The 16,779-nt window shown below is 43.5% G+C and overlaps 1 protein-coding gene across 1 annotated transcript in view; it reads left to right on the forward strand.

The window, feature by feature from the left end:
- The first annotated feature begins 16,363 nt into the window (after window positions 1-16,363).
- Window positions 16,364-16,779, forward strand: part of SLC24A2 (solute carrier family 24 member 2) — a 219,735-nt gene continuing 219,319 nt past the window's right edge. The window contains exon 1 of the mRNA XM_081104263.1: window positions 16,364-16,464. The gene's annotated coding sequence lies outside the window, so the exon portion shown is untranslated. The remainder of the gene's footprint in view (window positions 16,465-16,779) is intronic.

Raw genomic sequence — 16,779 nt, forward strand, 5'->3', positions numbered from 1 at the left:
TTGTTTTGTTTTCTAAGAAGTCACTGCTTGTATACAACAGAGGTATGAATTTTGCCCTGGTTTTTCTTATAACCATCTACTTCACTCAACTCATCAACTGAATTAGCACTTTCTGATTAGGATGCTTTATCCCCTTGGGCATGGTGTGCATCCTTCATTCTACTTGGTTATGATTATGTGTAGTCACTATTCCACCTGTGACCATTAGAGCTGATCAGTTCTTCACGTTCTTGACACAGTTCCCATTTTTTTCTACAACTGCTTGACTTAATCATAATCTCCTGTGTTCTTTTCTATTTACACATATTTTTAAAAATCGTCTTTGTAAACAGACATTTTATTAATAGATTAAATAAAATGTCTACATATATGAACTTCATCCACCAGGTGCTCACTCCCAGGCACTGAGCTCCCTCTGCCTGGATAACCCAGCTCCCTGTAGTTGGTACTTGCTCTCCTGACACTGTGCCTGGCCACAGGGTCCTAAAGCAGGTGGGACAATGCTGGCTTGGGATGTCCAAGACAACCTCACCTTGTACCCAGAACAATCTCTCCCCATTCAGGCCTTTATTAGGATGCATTACTCAGGGCTAAATTTCTTCTTGCTGCTTCCTATGGTTCCAACCAGGAATCTTTAGACCAGAGTTTCCCAAGCTGTGAAACATCCTGGAGATAATCATCTGCCAGGTGCATAAGTTTTCAAAACTTTTAAAATTCTAAAGTTTTTTTTCTTTTCACTCTGATACATCTCAGAGTATTAATCTGTTCCTGTGTGATATAGGAAAATCCAATAGCATTTGTTGTTGTTTTTTAATCTATTGTTGATGGATTTTTAAAAAAACATATCCTATGTAATAAAAGCCTAATATGCTAAGTGCCTGGTCATCCGGTTGGTCATTCAACCAATCAAAGTGTAATATGCTAATGATATGCTAAGGCCACTCAACCGCTCTCTATGATGTGCACTGACCACCAGGGGGCAGACGCTCCAACCAGTAGATTAGCTTATTGCTGGGGTCCGGCCAATCAGGACTGAATGAGACAGGCCAGACACACCCTGGAGCCCTTCCGTGGTCCCTGCCTGGCTGGCCAACCTCCCGTGTCCCTCCTCTGCCCCAATTGTGCACCAGTGGGGTCCCTCGGCCTGGCATTTGCTCTCTTGCAATCCAGGCTGAGGGACCCCACCCCTCCAGGGCACAAATTTGTGCACCGGGCCTCTAGTATAGCTATAAAGACAGAAACCAAAAACTAGCCTACCATTCTAAGCTCCAGATAACTCATATGGACATTTTTTAATATTAAAGTAATATCCTATATAATAAAAGGGTAATATGCAAATCGACTGAATGGCAGAACAACCAGTCGCTATGATGCTCACTGACCACCAGGGGGCAGACGCTCAATGCAAGAGCTGCCCCCTGGTGGTCAGTGCGCTCCCACAGTGGGAGTGCCGCTCAGCCACAAGCCGGGCTGACAGCTGGTAAGCACAACAGCTTTCTTCTGCGGCAACACTAGGGATGTCTGATGACTCCCAGACTGCAAAAGGGTGCAGGCTGGGCTGAAGGACCCCCCCAACCCCCAGTGCACGAATGTCATGCACTAGGCTTCTAGTGTGTAATAATTAAAAAGTAAATAATAGCCGAAACCGGTTTGGCTCAGTGGATAGAGCGTCGGCCTGCGGACTGAGGGGTCCCAGGTTCGATTCCGGTCAAGGGCATGTACCTGGGCTGCGGGCACATCCCCAGTGGGAGATGTGCAGGAGGCGGCTGATCGATGTTTCTCTCCCATCGATGTTTCTAACTCTCTATCTCTCTCCCTTCCTCTCTGTAAAAAATCAATAAAATATATTAAAAAAATAAAAAATAAAAAAAATAAAAAATAAAAATAAAAAGTAAATAATAGAAGAAAAGGTGAAGAGTATATTCATTCACTCATTTATTTGCAAATATACAACTAGTAGTTGGGACTGGACCAGAAGTGACACTCAGATGCTGCAGTTGGGACTTCTCAATAAGTCCTTGTGGTCTGGATGGAAAAGCCTTACTAAATAATCTTGAAATACTCATTTCCAACATTGTATTAAAAAAAAAAAAAACTTGTTCTTAGACTTGTTAATCATTATTCTGAAGAGAGGCAAAACTTAGGTTCCCTTCATGTCAAATACTCCTTAAGTAAATGTCATCCATTTCTTTCCTGGGATATAAAGAGAGTTCCAACGTCATTACTCACATGCCTTTTAAAAACAGAATACATGTATGTCCCTTAAACTTAGCAGAGATACGAGAGAGCATCTGTGTAGTCTGGTGATACTGACACTGTCACGGTGGTTTTATTTCAGGCACCTTCCAGCATTATCTACATTTAACTACAAGAAATGGTGGCTATTTCTTTTAGGATCTTGAAACAAGAGCTGGAAAGAACGCCAAAAGATTACTCAGTATCACTCCCCCTATACAGGGAGTCCTTGGGGACCAGAACCCAACTTTCTCTACCTGAGTCTCCTAGCATTTAATATTTGCTCTATAAATGTTCTCTGAATTGACTGAAAGTCGTGACCATTGACAACTTACACCTTAAAGATTTTTTAGGGAGATCCTCATGCTCTTCATCACCGAAAAAGGGTCCCCAGGCTCTGACTCAACAAATGAAGAATCAGTCACAATGTTGGAACGGCTGTAAAGTTGCCCTTATGCAAGGGAGCTCAAAGTACTTAGCAGTATTACAGGTCAGTAGTTTGGTTTCAAGGATATTCCGTCCGGAAACCACAAAGTACAAGAGGAGGTGGGTGCCTGTCAGCAGTTTGAAATGGCAGACTTCCTCTGATTGCAATTAGCATTTAAAAGATTTTCATATCCATTGCTATTCGAAGACACCACCTTTGTAGTCATAGTAACCCTTTTACATGTAAATTTGGTTGCAGCTACAGGTCTACTTGAGCCATTCATTGTATTCTCTTTCCCAAACCTAGCAGTTTTCTTTCCCTTTGTTCTTTCTAACAGAATCTACTGTTGCACCTTTTTTCTTCTAACATATTGGTGCTCCCTAAAGGATGTTAGAAAATCTAAATAAGATATCATACGAATTACCAAATTAGGAAAGAGTTTCCTGGATTAATAGGAAAAGCTAGCCGATGTGGCTACATTCAGATATCTGGCAGGTGTCAAGTTCTTACACAAATTTCAAACCTATTGTCTTCCTTTTGTTCCTTGTTACCATAAAGTTACACCATTTTACTGACTTAAATTCCTGGAATTATAAATGGTCCCATTTCGGTTATAAGATTTGAGAATCGGGCCAGCGAGATTGTTTCCTAAAGAGGACAGAATCCAAATGCTGAACAGACTTTAGAGGGGTTTTTATTGTTTGTTTCTTCTTATCTATAAAGGAAAATCTCAAATGAGAGATAAGGCATTATGAAAATTAGCATTTCCCCCGGTATTTTCTCTTTTAGGATCGGTTTTGACATCTGATTTTGTGATTACAGAAATGGATTTTCAGATCTGTTCTATTTAGAAACAGGGGTCAAATTTCAGAGCAGAAAAAGACCTCAGACTTCGTCTAGTCCGGAGTCTTTATTTTGCAGGTGAGAAACTGAGGCTGCAAAGAAATGAGGAACCTATCAAGGTCGCACATCTAGCTAATGGCTCAACTCAAGTCCCCTGATTCCGGGTCTGTATGTTATTTCTATGGTATGTCTAGTCTTCACACCATGCTGATGCCACTGAACTCCTTATCACTTCAAATTTCAGGATTTTAGTTTTTGCTATGGTTTTTCCAGATAATTAAACCTGAAAAATCAAATCAAATACTATTCTTTAATCTGAATTATCCTGATCCTTAATAAATAGCATGCATGCCCTTTCTAATTTCATGTGGTTCAGCATCCTAGCGCCAGCCGGTAGTATGTGGCTTCTTGACTTCATGCAGCAACAATTTCACACATGAGTCCAGATGACTATGAGGGAACATTTATTAAAGCTGGGGATGGTACAAGAAAGGGCTCGGTCTAAAAGAAGCAACAGGAGAACCGAGGCTGGGCTGCTGTAGTTCTCTGGAAGTCAGAGAAAAGCGGGTCTTGGGGACAGGTTCAAGGGACTAGCCTGCGATGCGCTGTGGCTGCCCATTGCTCCCAAGTTGCAAGTCTCATGGGCTCCCTTAGAGTTTAGAAGATGCATGTCTGTGGGGGAAGAAATAGGGGAAGAAGAGAGGAAAGGGTATGGCTGGGGAAGGCGGGGGGGGGGGGGGGGGTTCTGGGTGCTCCCCAGAGGGAAAGCACAAGGTGGATCCTTCGTCTTGAGGCTTTTATTTCTTTCTCACAGGCAGGAATCTTAGCGGAAGCCTCAGGGGAGGGTTTCAACAGAATATTCATCAGTGTTCTAGCTGTGCTCCTTCAGAGTCATGGTCTTCACTCATTGGTCAGTGTCAGGGCAGAGAGTCATCAGTCATCACAGCTGGTGCTGGTGTGGCCCACCTGGTTTTGCTGCTTTTCTGGGTCTGGAGCTGAAATACAATGGAGGCCTAGATATTATCTCCAGGGAGGTGACCTTCTGTGTGTGCTGTCAATTGCTCTGCTAGTTTCTTCAGCTGGCTGTTTCAGTTCCCCTGTTCCCCTTGTCCTGATGACTGGCCTGTCTCAAAATGAGGAAATAAAAAAGTTTGAGTTAATATTTAGGAGGAAAAAATCTTGATTTGTGCATTCATTATACTAGCATTAATCCATAGTGACATTTTTAGAAAAGGCACTTCATTGGGAAGCTAATAAAGCTGAAGCCTCAGGGATCCAACTTGCCAGGCCTCTTCCAAGACCCTATAACTAAGTTTGCTTTGTGGTGGGTCCATGAAAGTGAACTTCAGGCCACATAAAACCTGGACCGAAAAACGAAAAAAATGTCAAGCTCATAATTTGGATACACTTGAAGGCAACGGTTAACCCAGTGGTTGGCAAACTCATTAGTCAACAGAGCCAAATATCAACAGTAAAACGATTGAAATTTCTCTTGAGAGCCCAATTTTTTAAACTTAAACTATATAGATAAGTACATTGTTATTAACTTAATTAGGGTACTCCTGACTGACTGGCTCACTCAACTCGAGCATGAATCTCAAGGTGCACTGCGTATCCCTCGGCCCGCCTGCGCCGCCTCTCCCGTCGCCCGACTGACCAACACCCCCCACTTCTTCTAAGGCCACTTCTTCAAAATAGACTCGCCCAGGCCGAAAACTGACTTCTGCGCATGGACCACGAAGTTTCAATCGCACTGTACGTGCGTGCCCGCACGTGGTATTTTGTGGAAGAGCCACACTCAAGGGGCCAAAGAGCCACATGTGGCTCGCGAGCCGCGGTTTGCCGACCACTGGGTTAACCAAAAAAACCTAATTTCTTATTCTTTTTTGGTTGAATGCTACGTTAGTACACCAAAGGATTAAATTCGTTCAGTCCTATAACAAATGTTTATTAAGAGCATCCTATGTGTCAGGCGCAGTTCTGGGGCTTGGGGATAACAGTGACACCGTACCTGGTCCTCACAGATCATAGTACAGTGGAATTCACTATATACATCTTCATTTATAGTACATATCCTAAGATGTATTTTTGAATAAGATAAATGTGCTTTACCTCATAGCCTTGTTGGGTGGATTTCTTGTTAAGGGAATGGCTGAGCATTAAAGTATTAATTAATGGATTTATGTAAACTTGGACAGTATTCTGTAGAAGAATGGCATGGGGAATGTCAGTCTCTGGCATTGTCTTGTTCATTTATTTTACTAACAACCTGAAGGTAAACCACAAGCATCCTTATTAAATGTATAGATGAAGATGGTAAGTCAATACAATGAATGACAAAGTGAAGACTTGTCAATATTTTCCATAAAACGTAGATGGGCTTTCATGAAAGGCTATTCCATTACTAACAACCCTATCTCCGTTTTGTCTGTGGTGTTGACAGGTGTCAAGAGTGATATGTTAGTATGTGTTCAATCACTGTGATAGTTTTTCAAATTAATATGTCAGCTTTAGTAATTGAAGCATTTCTTTTTTTGTGAAGTTAAAGTACTGACATCTGTGTTCAAGTCTCATTTATTAAAACCAAATCTCCAGCTCTGGCCAGTGTTTCTCAGTGGTTAGAGCGTCGGCCCATGCACCAAAGGGTCCTGAGTTCGATTCTGTCAAAGGCACATTCCTGGGTTGCAGGTTCAATCCCTGGCCCCTGTCAGGAGCATGTGTTGGAGGCAACCAATCGATGTGTCTCTCTCACAGTGATGTCTCTCTCTCTCCCCCCTCTTCCTCCCATTCTCTCTCTAAAAATCAATGGGAAAAATATCCTCAGATAAGGATTAACAAACCCCCACACACAAATCTCCAAACATCTGAAAATCATTAATGTAATATACCATATCAATAGAATAAAGGACAAAAATGATATGATCATTTAATATATGCAGAAAAAACATTTGACAAAATGCAACAGCCCTTCATGATAAAAATACTCAATAAATTAGGAATACATGGCAACTTCCTCAACCTGATGGAGGCCGTCAATGCAAAACCCAAAGCCAGCGTCATACTTAATGATGAAAGATTGAAGTCTTCCCTTGAGATCAGAACAAGACAGTTCTTGCCACTTCTTTTCAACACAGTACTGTACTGGGGGTTCAAACAGGGAAATTGGGGGGGGGGGAAATAAATAAAAGGCAACAAGATTAGTAAAACTCTCTACTTAGAAATGACATGATCTTGTATACAGGATATCCAAAGGAATCCACTTAAAAAACTATTAGAATTGGTAAACAAGTTAAGCAAGGTGGCAGGATATAAGATAATATTTTTTTTAAAAAGTGTATTTCTATACACTAGCAATGGATAATCCCAAAATGAAATTTAAAAAATAATCCCATTTACAATAGCTTTGAAAAGAATAAAATACTTGGGTTAAATTAACAAAAGAAGTATAAAACATGTACTCTGAAAAGCTATAAAACAACACATTGTTGAAAGAAATGAAAGAAAAACCTATATAAATAGAAAGAATTCCCATGTTCACAGGTTGAAAGACAATATTGTTGATCTAGCAATACTCTACACAATCAACACAATCCCTATCGAAATCTCAAGGGGCTCTCTTGCAAAAATCTGTAAGCTTGTCCTTCAATTCCTATGGAAACGCAAGGGACCCTGAATAACCAGACCACACTGAAAAAGACCATTGATCCAGGACTCACGCTCTGTTATTCCAGAACACTAGAAGATGCTCCAGTGATCATGGTCCAGTGTCAATATCACTCCTTCTTCACTAAAAACAATTGACTTGTACATTTTAAAAAGGTGAATGTAATGGCATGTGAATTATATATCAATAAAGATCTTTTAAAAACCCAAATTCTCCAATTCATTTTTTTATATCTCAAATATTTAAGCACCCCCTTTCACAATTTCTAATAATGGCATAATTTCCAAACTACTTTTCAACGCTAGCACTATCAGCTGCCAATTGAGAAGCAAATATTTCTCTAATTTTCATTTCTCATATCTACCAAAATAGTGGGTAATTCTCTCTGATGTTTGTTTGATGAATAATAAGTAAAAAGTTATCAAGAAAGCATGTATTTGATATCTAAAAGCATCATCCAGAAATGATTGAATATGGTGGCTTATCACCAAGTTAAAATACCCGGAATTTTAAAAAATTATGTTAAAGCTCCAGACTTTCTCTTTAACATTACACTGGCACATCTGTATAAAGTTCAGTAAAGTCTTTATGTCAATATATTTCACTAAAATCATTTTTTGTCTGGTGCCAACAACATAAACTTTTATAGCATTTCAGATCTTATTTCTGTCAGCTCCCCAATGTTAAAAAAAAAAAAATTCCAACTGTCTTCAAAGTATTGAATTTTTCATTTAAAGGAAATTATTCTATATTTTCATAGAGTAAATGAAGTTTTATCAATAATGATTGAAATTTTACTGCCTTAATTTATGTTTTCAAAATAATAGTGTTCTCTTTTCAGTAGAGAGATGTTTTTAACAAGCCAGGACTACAAATATGGATTATAATTTATGTATTTATATTGATGTTATTCTTTTTTTAAAGTCCTATTAAATATTCAGGCCTACAATTGTCCATTATTTCTAAGGATTTTCAAGTCACTTTATTTACTTTTTTAAGAATTTGATGACTAAAAATTTTTTTCTTAATAATGATTATAAATGTTGTTTAAAGTATAAGATTTAATATGGTTCCTAATCTAATAAAATATTTGTGTTTAATATTTTTACCTTTTAATAATATAATTTTTAGCCCTGGCTGGGTGGCTCAGTTGGTTGGAACATATTCCCATACACTGAAAGGTCATGGGGTTTGAGTCCCTGTCAGGGCACATACCTGGGTTTAGGGTTCAACGCCCAGTCAGGGCATATATGAGAGACAACTGATCAATGTTTCTCTTTCCCGCTCGCTTTCTCCCTTCCTCTCTGTAAAAATCAATGAACATATCCTCGGGTGAGGATTAAAAATACAATAATTTTGGAAGCCTGGTGCATGGATTCATGCACCGAGGGGGTCCCTCAGCCTGGTCTGTGCCCTCTTGCAATCTGGGACCTGCAGGGATCTGGCCGAAACTGGCAGTCCAACATCCCCTGAGGGATGTAGTAGTGCGTGAAGCGGCAGGTGGCCAGGGAGGAGCCCGAGCCTGGGCCGGGTGCTGTGCCACTCCCACTCATCCCGGCCCCACTGTGCCTTCCACTGCCGCTGCTTGCAGCATTGCTGTGGAGGTGGGAGAGGTTTGTGCCACCGCAGCTGCGCTCGCCAGCCGTGAGCCTGGCGTCTGGTGCCTGTTGGTCAGCTGAGCGGCGTTCCCACTGTGGGAGCACACTGACCACCAGGGGGCAGCTCCTGCATTGAGCGTCTGCCCCCTTGTGGTCAGTGTGCATCATAGTGACTGGTCAACCGGTCATTCAGTCACTGGGCCGCTTACACTTTTATATAGAGAGATAATTTTTATTTCATTTCTTCTTATACTCCCACTGATCTAAATTTTTCCTATTAATTATACTTAACAGAAATTTTGAGAAACATATAAATTTTGTTGTCCTTCATTCTAGGTATTTGTATTCAGCCTTTTGTTATAAATCCTTATATTTGAAAACATTAAAATGTACATTTACACAAGAATTGCAACACAGTAACTATAAAAGACAAATGAAAAACAAACCATTTTGGATGGCAATCACAACTATAATTCCAGGATGAAAATAAACTGGTGAGCCTCCCAAAGCACAGAATGTTTTATAAAGAATACACAATCTATCTGCACTGCTTACTGGACATTGGCCAGCTGGCTGCAGAGTTACAACTGTTTCTCAGATGTTGTTATGAAAGGTGGCCATTTATCAAAGTTATTGGGATATTCTACAATATTCCCTAGGATTTGTGAATTTATTATTATTAATTTTATTATTTATGTTATAAAAGTAACTTTACTGCGTATCACTGTTACTGAAATAAAATTTATCAAGTACTATAGAAGTATTTCCGTATTTTAGCAACCTGTCTGACTTTAACTATCTGCCCTGTCTGAGTCTACATGGGCCTGTCCATATAGGGAACAAGAGAATTACCCTTAAAAAAAAAGGGACTATCTCCATTATAGTCTGAAGTGTGCCTGGGACAGGAGGCTGACAAGACAGGAAGTCTTTAAGGAAAAAAGGTGACTCTTCCCCATTACTTTTGCTAAGAACTTTCACCAAGACAAGGCTGGAGGCCCATTGGTCCTCCCTGTGGATTAATCACCAGGCAGAATCACCACTGGTTATGGGGGAAGTGAAGACATCCATGGAGAGAAGACTCACCCTCCCCATCCAACTCGTGAGAGAAAGATACACATGAATTCTCAGAGTTTCCAACAGCAAGAAATAGCGTTCAAGATAAACAAGAGGGTACTTTCACTCTGAGTCACATGTATAATGATGTCCGTTGCAGTTATTTATAATTGGGACTCAACAAAAGAGCAATGGAGGAATTGTTCAAATAGATTATGATCTACTTATAATAAAATATTCTGGCCCTATCCAGTTTGGCCCAGTGGATAGAGCGTTGGCCTGTGGACCAAAGGGTCTCAGGTTCAATTCCGGGCAAGGGCACGTGCCTGAGTTGTGGGCTGGATCCCCAGTAGGGGGCACGCAGGAGGCAGCCAATCAATGATTCTCTCTCTTCATTGATGTTTCTATCTCTCTCTCCCTCTTCCTTCCTCTCTGAAATCAATAAAAATATTTTTTAAAAAATATTCTGTAGCCCTTTTTAAAAAAAGTCTTTCAAAAGGTAGTTGTACAGAAGCACATTTTCTTCATTTGCTTCACTGAAATCCCTCCAAGACAACAATAGGCATAGACAACAGTATGGTAATTACCAGAGGAAATGAGGGTGGGGAGATAGAGGAGGGTTAAGGCGGGTGAGGGGATAAGTGATGATGGAAGGAAACTTGACTTTGGGTGGTGAACACACAATAAAATATACAGATGCTGTATTATAGAATTGTACACCTGAAACCTATATAATTTTATTAACCAATGTCACCCCAATAAAGTCAATAAAAAATAACAAAACAAAATCATATGGTCAAGGGAATTCCATCTACAATGAAGCCAGGACATGGCTCTATCCCAAACTACCAATGATAAAGATTTCCATGAAATATAATGATATTGGGACAAATTAAGGGAGAATTCCAAAAAAAGTAATACATAATATTCCTTTTATTTCACTTTTATGAATTGAATAAAACTAAGTAATTTATCTCAGCATTCAAATGTACAGCAGTACATTCCTCATCCCACAGTTGAGGCTCCAGACAAACATCGCTTCTTTACCAATAGTTTAAACTATATTTTATAGTGAAATTCTGAGCCAGAGAGAATGCAGCAGCAGGAGGAAGCCAGCAGGGCACCACTTTTTTGAGCTCTTAGCAGTGCTTGCCCTCGGAATGGGCTGTCCTGAAGCGGGGCCTCTTTCCCAGCCGGTCTCCTTATCCCTGTATCCTCGCTGACGTGGCTCCGAGAGACAGAGGAAGTCCCTGGAGGTCACTCAGGACGTCTTTGCTGGAATCAGGAAGACAGACAGGGTTTTGGACTCCAAGTCCCTTGATGAAATCAATAGACTCCTCCCTCCCGCCCTCCGCCTAGCCCTGCCCCCGCACTGCTTCCACCTTGGTATTCAGGAGCCCTGACCTGAGCTGGTATTGCAAAGAGAAACTCAATTTTGGTACTTCCTGAGCATTTAAGCCCGAAAAAAAGTCCTGTCCCTAATGTAAAAACCACAGGCATTCATCATTTCTCATCTCCTTAATAGATAGGAAGGGAAAGAAGAAGAAAGAGCAATAATTTGGATGTGTCGCTTAAATGCTGCTGCTGAAACCACTGTCGAAAGCAAAGTAGCGAGTACTTTTGTCCCTGAATCCCACAGAAATTTCTCTCTGCTTTTATTATTCTCATTGAACTGGAATGGGAGTTCATATTAAAAAGAAAAGAAAAAAAAGGAGCCAACTTCAAACAAAAGGAAAAGAGAGTCAACCCAGGGCTGGGGGCCTGTGGAGGACATTTTTTTAGAGAACACCAGGGTTTTATTCTGATATTTACACCTGTGATTTTTAAATAAGCAACATGGGTCCTCTTAGGAAGCAGATAATTATCCTAGATTGTCAACCAGCTGGTGGTAGAAAAAAATCCACAGGAATCACCGAAGCTTGTAATCCCAAGAGGAAAAATGCAACTAACTTGGTTAGGCAGCAACTAAAAACTGCAGTCATATAACAGGGAGGATTAATAGGAAGAACTTGGCCTGTGGAGCCAATATTGGGCACAAATGAGAGCTGCTTGATATTAGGCAAGCCCCTTGACCTAACTGAGCCTCAGTATTTTTCATTTGTAAGTGGGAATAATAATAATAATAACAGTGAGATTGGAGAGATAAGTTAAAACTTCTAGTTCATGGTAGGTACCCTGTTCATGTTAGTTTCCCTCCCCCGCCCCCAATCTTTTCATTCTTCTCCCAAGCATACAACAACTGCACTTCCTTCCTCCTTGAAGATAAATATGGCTGTGTGAGTTGCTCTAGCAAATGAAATTTGAGCAGCTTTAAAAGCAAGTCAAAGATTTGCCATGCATCTTTTCTCTCTAGAAAGCAACTGGCAATGTTGCAGATAAGTGAGCAGCTTGGGGTCAGGGGTGAGGATGACACAGTAAAATTCACAAAGGATGGGTATTGTGAGTGAGAAACAAGAACTTTTGTTATTTTATGCCACTGTGATTTTTGAGCTCTTTGTTACTGCAGCATAACCTGCACCTTCCTATTAACTCACTAACCTTTAAATAACTGCATTTGCCAGTAACTCGTTAATTCATTCCACAGATATGTGTTGAGCAAGCATGGTGCTACATGCTGGGAAATGCATGATCCTGATTCTTGCCCTCAAAGAGCTCATAGTAAGGGGGGAAAAAAGAGGGTCATTCTCGAAAATCTTTAAAAAATATATCTCCTGTTGATTCTAATGATTAACAAGAGTCAAGGTTGGGACATATATCAAATCCTTCATATATGTCCTGACTGCCAGCAGAAACTGGTCACAGAGAAGCTGGAGATGATAACACAAGGATAGTAATGTGGAGGGAGAATGAGAAAAAGAAAAAAAAAGATGGTTAAACTGACAAAGTAGAAACTGAATACTGCATCTTGTCTGTTGGTTGCCTGAAATTTAACCTGCCAGGAACTCTCTCTGACTATTTTAGTACCATGGGACTTACGAACAAAAGTCCCCAGGGTGATCAAGGGACATCCCCTGGGCGGGGCACCAGGAGTAAAAACCAGGGACCAGAGGCATATAAGAGCTGCCTTGGGGAGATAGGGGCTCTGGGCAGCAGCAGAGGGAGAGTGTGGAAGTGGGGCTCGCCACCTGGAGCAAGGCCCACAGTGAGTGCAGAAAAGGCACCTGGAAGGAAAAAAAAGGAAGGGAGGAAGGGAGGGAGAAAGGTAGTGTGGGAGGGTGGAGGGGGGAAAGGAGAGAGGAAAGGAGGAAAAAAGAAAGAAGGGGGAGGAACCTCGAGTTTAAAAAGAAAGATAGTGCTCGTTGGCTAGAGCAAGGCCTAAGGGAGAGCCCAAAGCTGGCACCAACCAGTTTCTGTCCCTTAGAGCATTCCAGCAGGCCCCCACATGCGTGTCAGTCAGATGACTGCCCCCCTCGGGCAAAGCTCCAAGACCACCAAAGCGTCCGCTCTGCACAAACTCTGGGCCGCCATGGGCGGCTCTGCTGGGCCTGAGGAGGTTGAGTGCAAAGCGAGTGCCTCCAGACCTGTTTCTCGGGTTGTGGTCGCTTGTGGGTCTCATGACTGGGAGCCCCGCTGGTTCTCAAGGCTAGCAAGGAGGCCTTCTGCCTTTCACCCTTCAATTCCTTCCCTTCTTCCTGCCTGTAACACAGATATAATGCCTGGAAGAGGCAACCACTTTGTGGCTGTGAGGATGAAAACCATACATTAAGGAGGACCAATCAAAGGATTTGGGTTTCTTGATGGCATCATTGAGCTATCATACAAATCCTAGAAAGTCTGCATTCAGGCTTCTTTTTATATGGGACAAACTCTTATTTGGTTGAAAATCTACAGATGAGTTTCTATTATACGCAGCCAAGTACAAACCCTAACCAATACAACCTGCACACTGATAGGTTCTTCATCTGGACCTCATCTGGGCCTCATTCCCTTCCCATCAGTGGGACTCTGGCTATTTCTGGGCTGCATGAGGAAGTAGCTGGCTAACATTTATAAAGATCCTAGGAGAACATGACATGGTTATAGGAATATATTTTAAAAATCTATTCCAATCTTTTTCTTTTAAGCAGAACCCTGTATACTGTACATAGCTTCTCTCCTTCCCACCCTACCCCTATGTAGCCAGGGGCATCCATTGCAGGAGGGAAGATTAGAATTGTTAGACCAGGAAAGCAAAGACAAAGGCAAGGTATGGTAAAACCTAATTGATCACCCTGAGGTACAGTTTGTATAGAAAAGGCAGAATGCATGATTGTTTCTTTTTAAAAAAACAATTTCTAAATAATGAGTTCATTCCCTTACCCATCGACAGTAATCAATCAATTGAGTTGCTTTAGAATTCTTTTAAACTTGTAGATATAATCCTATTTGATGTGTTTGCAACAATTGTAATTATCAAATTTTCGTGCTCAAATTGACCCATCCTTGCCTAGTTGGCATCTATTTGAATTGGTCCTTAGTGTTTTTGACACAATCCTAGTGGTTGCTCCTTTTCTTGTTTTCTGTAATGATTTTAAAATAAAATGATCTGTTATCTGGGATTTGCTTTAAAATGATGGCATGAGAAAAAGATGAAACAATTAATTGGCCATGAGTTGATAACTGTTCAGGCTGGGTGGTAGCCCCATGGAGGTTCATTATACTATTCTCTTACATTTGTGTATGCCTGAAATTTTCCAAAATAAAAATGAAAGATAAAAAAAAATCTTCAGCTTATGACTTCCAAGAGGACCCTGAAGTCCTTAGCAAGACAATGGTCTTAAGTGCCTGACTTTGATGGGAGAAAGAGATTTCTAAGGCTTTTTTTGATGTAGGAAGAGTAAGTGTAGATAGAGGTCTGAGTATAGAACTGTATTCAAATTCATAAGTAGGGAGCTATCCGGATATGACCCACATCCCCCCAGTCCCAGGAAGGCAATAAAAAAAAAGAAGCCGGGGCTGGCTTTAGCTCAGCTGTTCCTTCTTCCTGTCAAGTCTTCCCTTGCCAACCACTCTTGCTTGCCAGGGTGGTTCCAGACCAGGGGCACCCTCCAGCCCTTTAAAAAAACAAACAACAAAACAAAACAAAACAAAACACCTCTAAGTGGAAAACAGTAGGAGGGTGAAGGGTAAGGAGAGTGGGGAAAGTCCCAGGGTTTCTCGTGGGTGCCTCTTGGCAGTTTTGGTGGTGGTCACAGGTGGGTAGAAGGGGGTCCCTCATGAACTGGCTTGTTGCATATGCTCCCACTCTTGGGCCCATTTCTTGCCTCTAATCTCCGACAAGCCTGACTCATTTTCTCGTGGTCAAGAGGCTCTTGCTTTCCAGACAGGGCAGGAAGGAGCCCTGAGCTGGGAGCCCAGATGCCAGCATCTGAGCCCTGTCTGTAACTCAAGATGACACTATTTTAGATCTCAGCTTCATCACCCATGAAATAAGCCTCCAGTGTTCCCACCATGCGAAGCTGGGACTCCGGGAGCAGACGGCCTTGTAGGCCTTCATGCCTTTCCCCCAAACATCTTTTCCACCTTTCCACATGACATCACCTCCCAAAGAAATAGTAACTGTTGTCACTTTTTGCAAACAAGTGGGGAGGAGCTGCCGGGCATAGATGACACCAAAGTTGGCAGCACTTGAGGCTTGGGGAATCCGGTGCGACCCGATCTGGACGATGTCTCCTCTCCGTCCTTGCCCGCCCGCAGATCCTGACCCCGGTTCCCACTGCGGAGAAATCTCCTAAGAGACGGCTGCCGGCGTCGCCTCTGCTCCCGGGAGGCGTGGAGCCGAGCGCGCGGGAGCCGAGCGCGCCGCGGCCACGCTCCCCGCGCAGAGCCGGGAGGGAGGGGCCGGAGGGGCCGGGCCGCACCGGAGGCGGCGCGCGGGGCTCACGGCGCTCAGTCTCCTTCGGAACCCAGCCCGGCCGGCGGCAGCGGCGGCGAGTGCGAGCCGGAGCCCGAGCCCGGGCCTCGGAGCGGGGAGGTGGAGGGCCGGGGAAGGGCTGGAGGAGCGCTGGACCGGAGCGCAGACCGCGCCTGGACCCCGGCCGTGTGCGCGTCTCCCTGGCGATCCCGGTGAGTGCCGGAGCCCGAGCCCCTGCCAGCCGCCAGGCGTGCCGGCCGCCTCGGTCCTTGGTCGCTGTCCCCGATCCCGGTGGCGCGCACCCCGCTGCTGCGCCGCCGCAGCCTCACAGGTGGCTCCGCGGTGGACGTGGCTGCCCCAGGCCCCGCCAGGAGTTAGCCAACTCTCTCCGCTCCCGGCGCGGCTCCCGAGCCTCCGCGGCTCCCACCTACCGCCCTAGCTTCCGGCTTGGGGTGGGGAGCGCAGCGAGGGGTGCTCCCCTTTCCCCACCCACCGCTAACGATTCGGGGAGATGTGGGCCAAGCGCCTCCCCGAGCTGCAGCTCAGCTCCTGGCTCGCTGATGGGACAGCCTGTCCTTTAGTTTTCTTCTGCAAACCCACCGGGGAAAGTTCGGGACCACACGAGGCAAAGTTGGGGCGTGGCTGGGGGCACACTTCGCCGGCGGGGGCCGCTCTCCTGGAGCGGAGCTGTGGGTTTGCGGGTCGAGCCCGACTCCAGCTGGAGCCGACTGTGCACCCTGGGAGTTGAGTTGGTCTCTGCCGGCGGCCGGCTCAGCGGCTCAGCGCTGTCCGCGACGATCCCCAGAGAGCTGTGAGTCGCTCCATGGCTCCTGCTAAGACTAGCCCTAGACAGACAGCTGCCAGCCGCCCGGAATCTGTGACGGGCTTGGTTTATCTCAGAAATAAGCAGCATCTCCGCCTGGTTTGACTTGTGCTCTTGCTCTGCAAACCTGAGCTCCAGCTAATCTCAGTGTTTAACTGGCGTGTGTTTAATTAGCTTATTTGACACCTGAGATGATCTCTGCGAATGTCCCTAAAGTGAAATCTTTGATGTGGGGATTGAGTGTGTGTGTGGGGGGGGGGGGGGGGGGTGCGGAGGAGGAAGGGGTGACTGTTTTTAAAGGAA

This window comes from Myotis nattereri (assembly GCF_964212035.1).
Source record: "Myotis nattereri genome assembly, chromosome: 12".
NCBI lineage: Eukaryota > Metazoa > Chordata > Mammalia > Chiroptera > Vespertilionidae > Myotis > Myotis nattereri.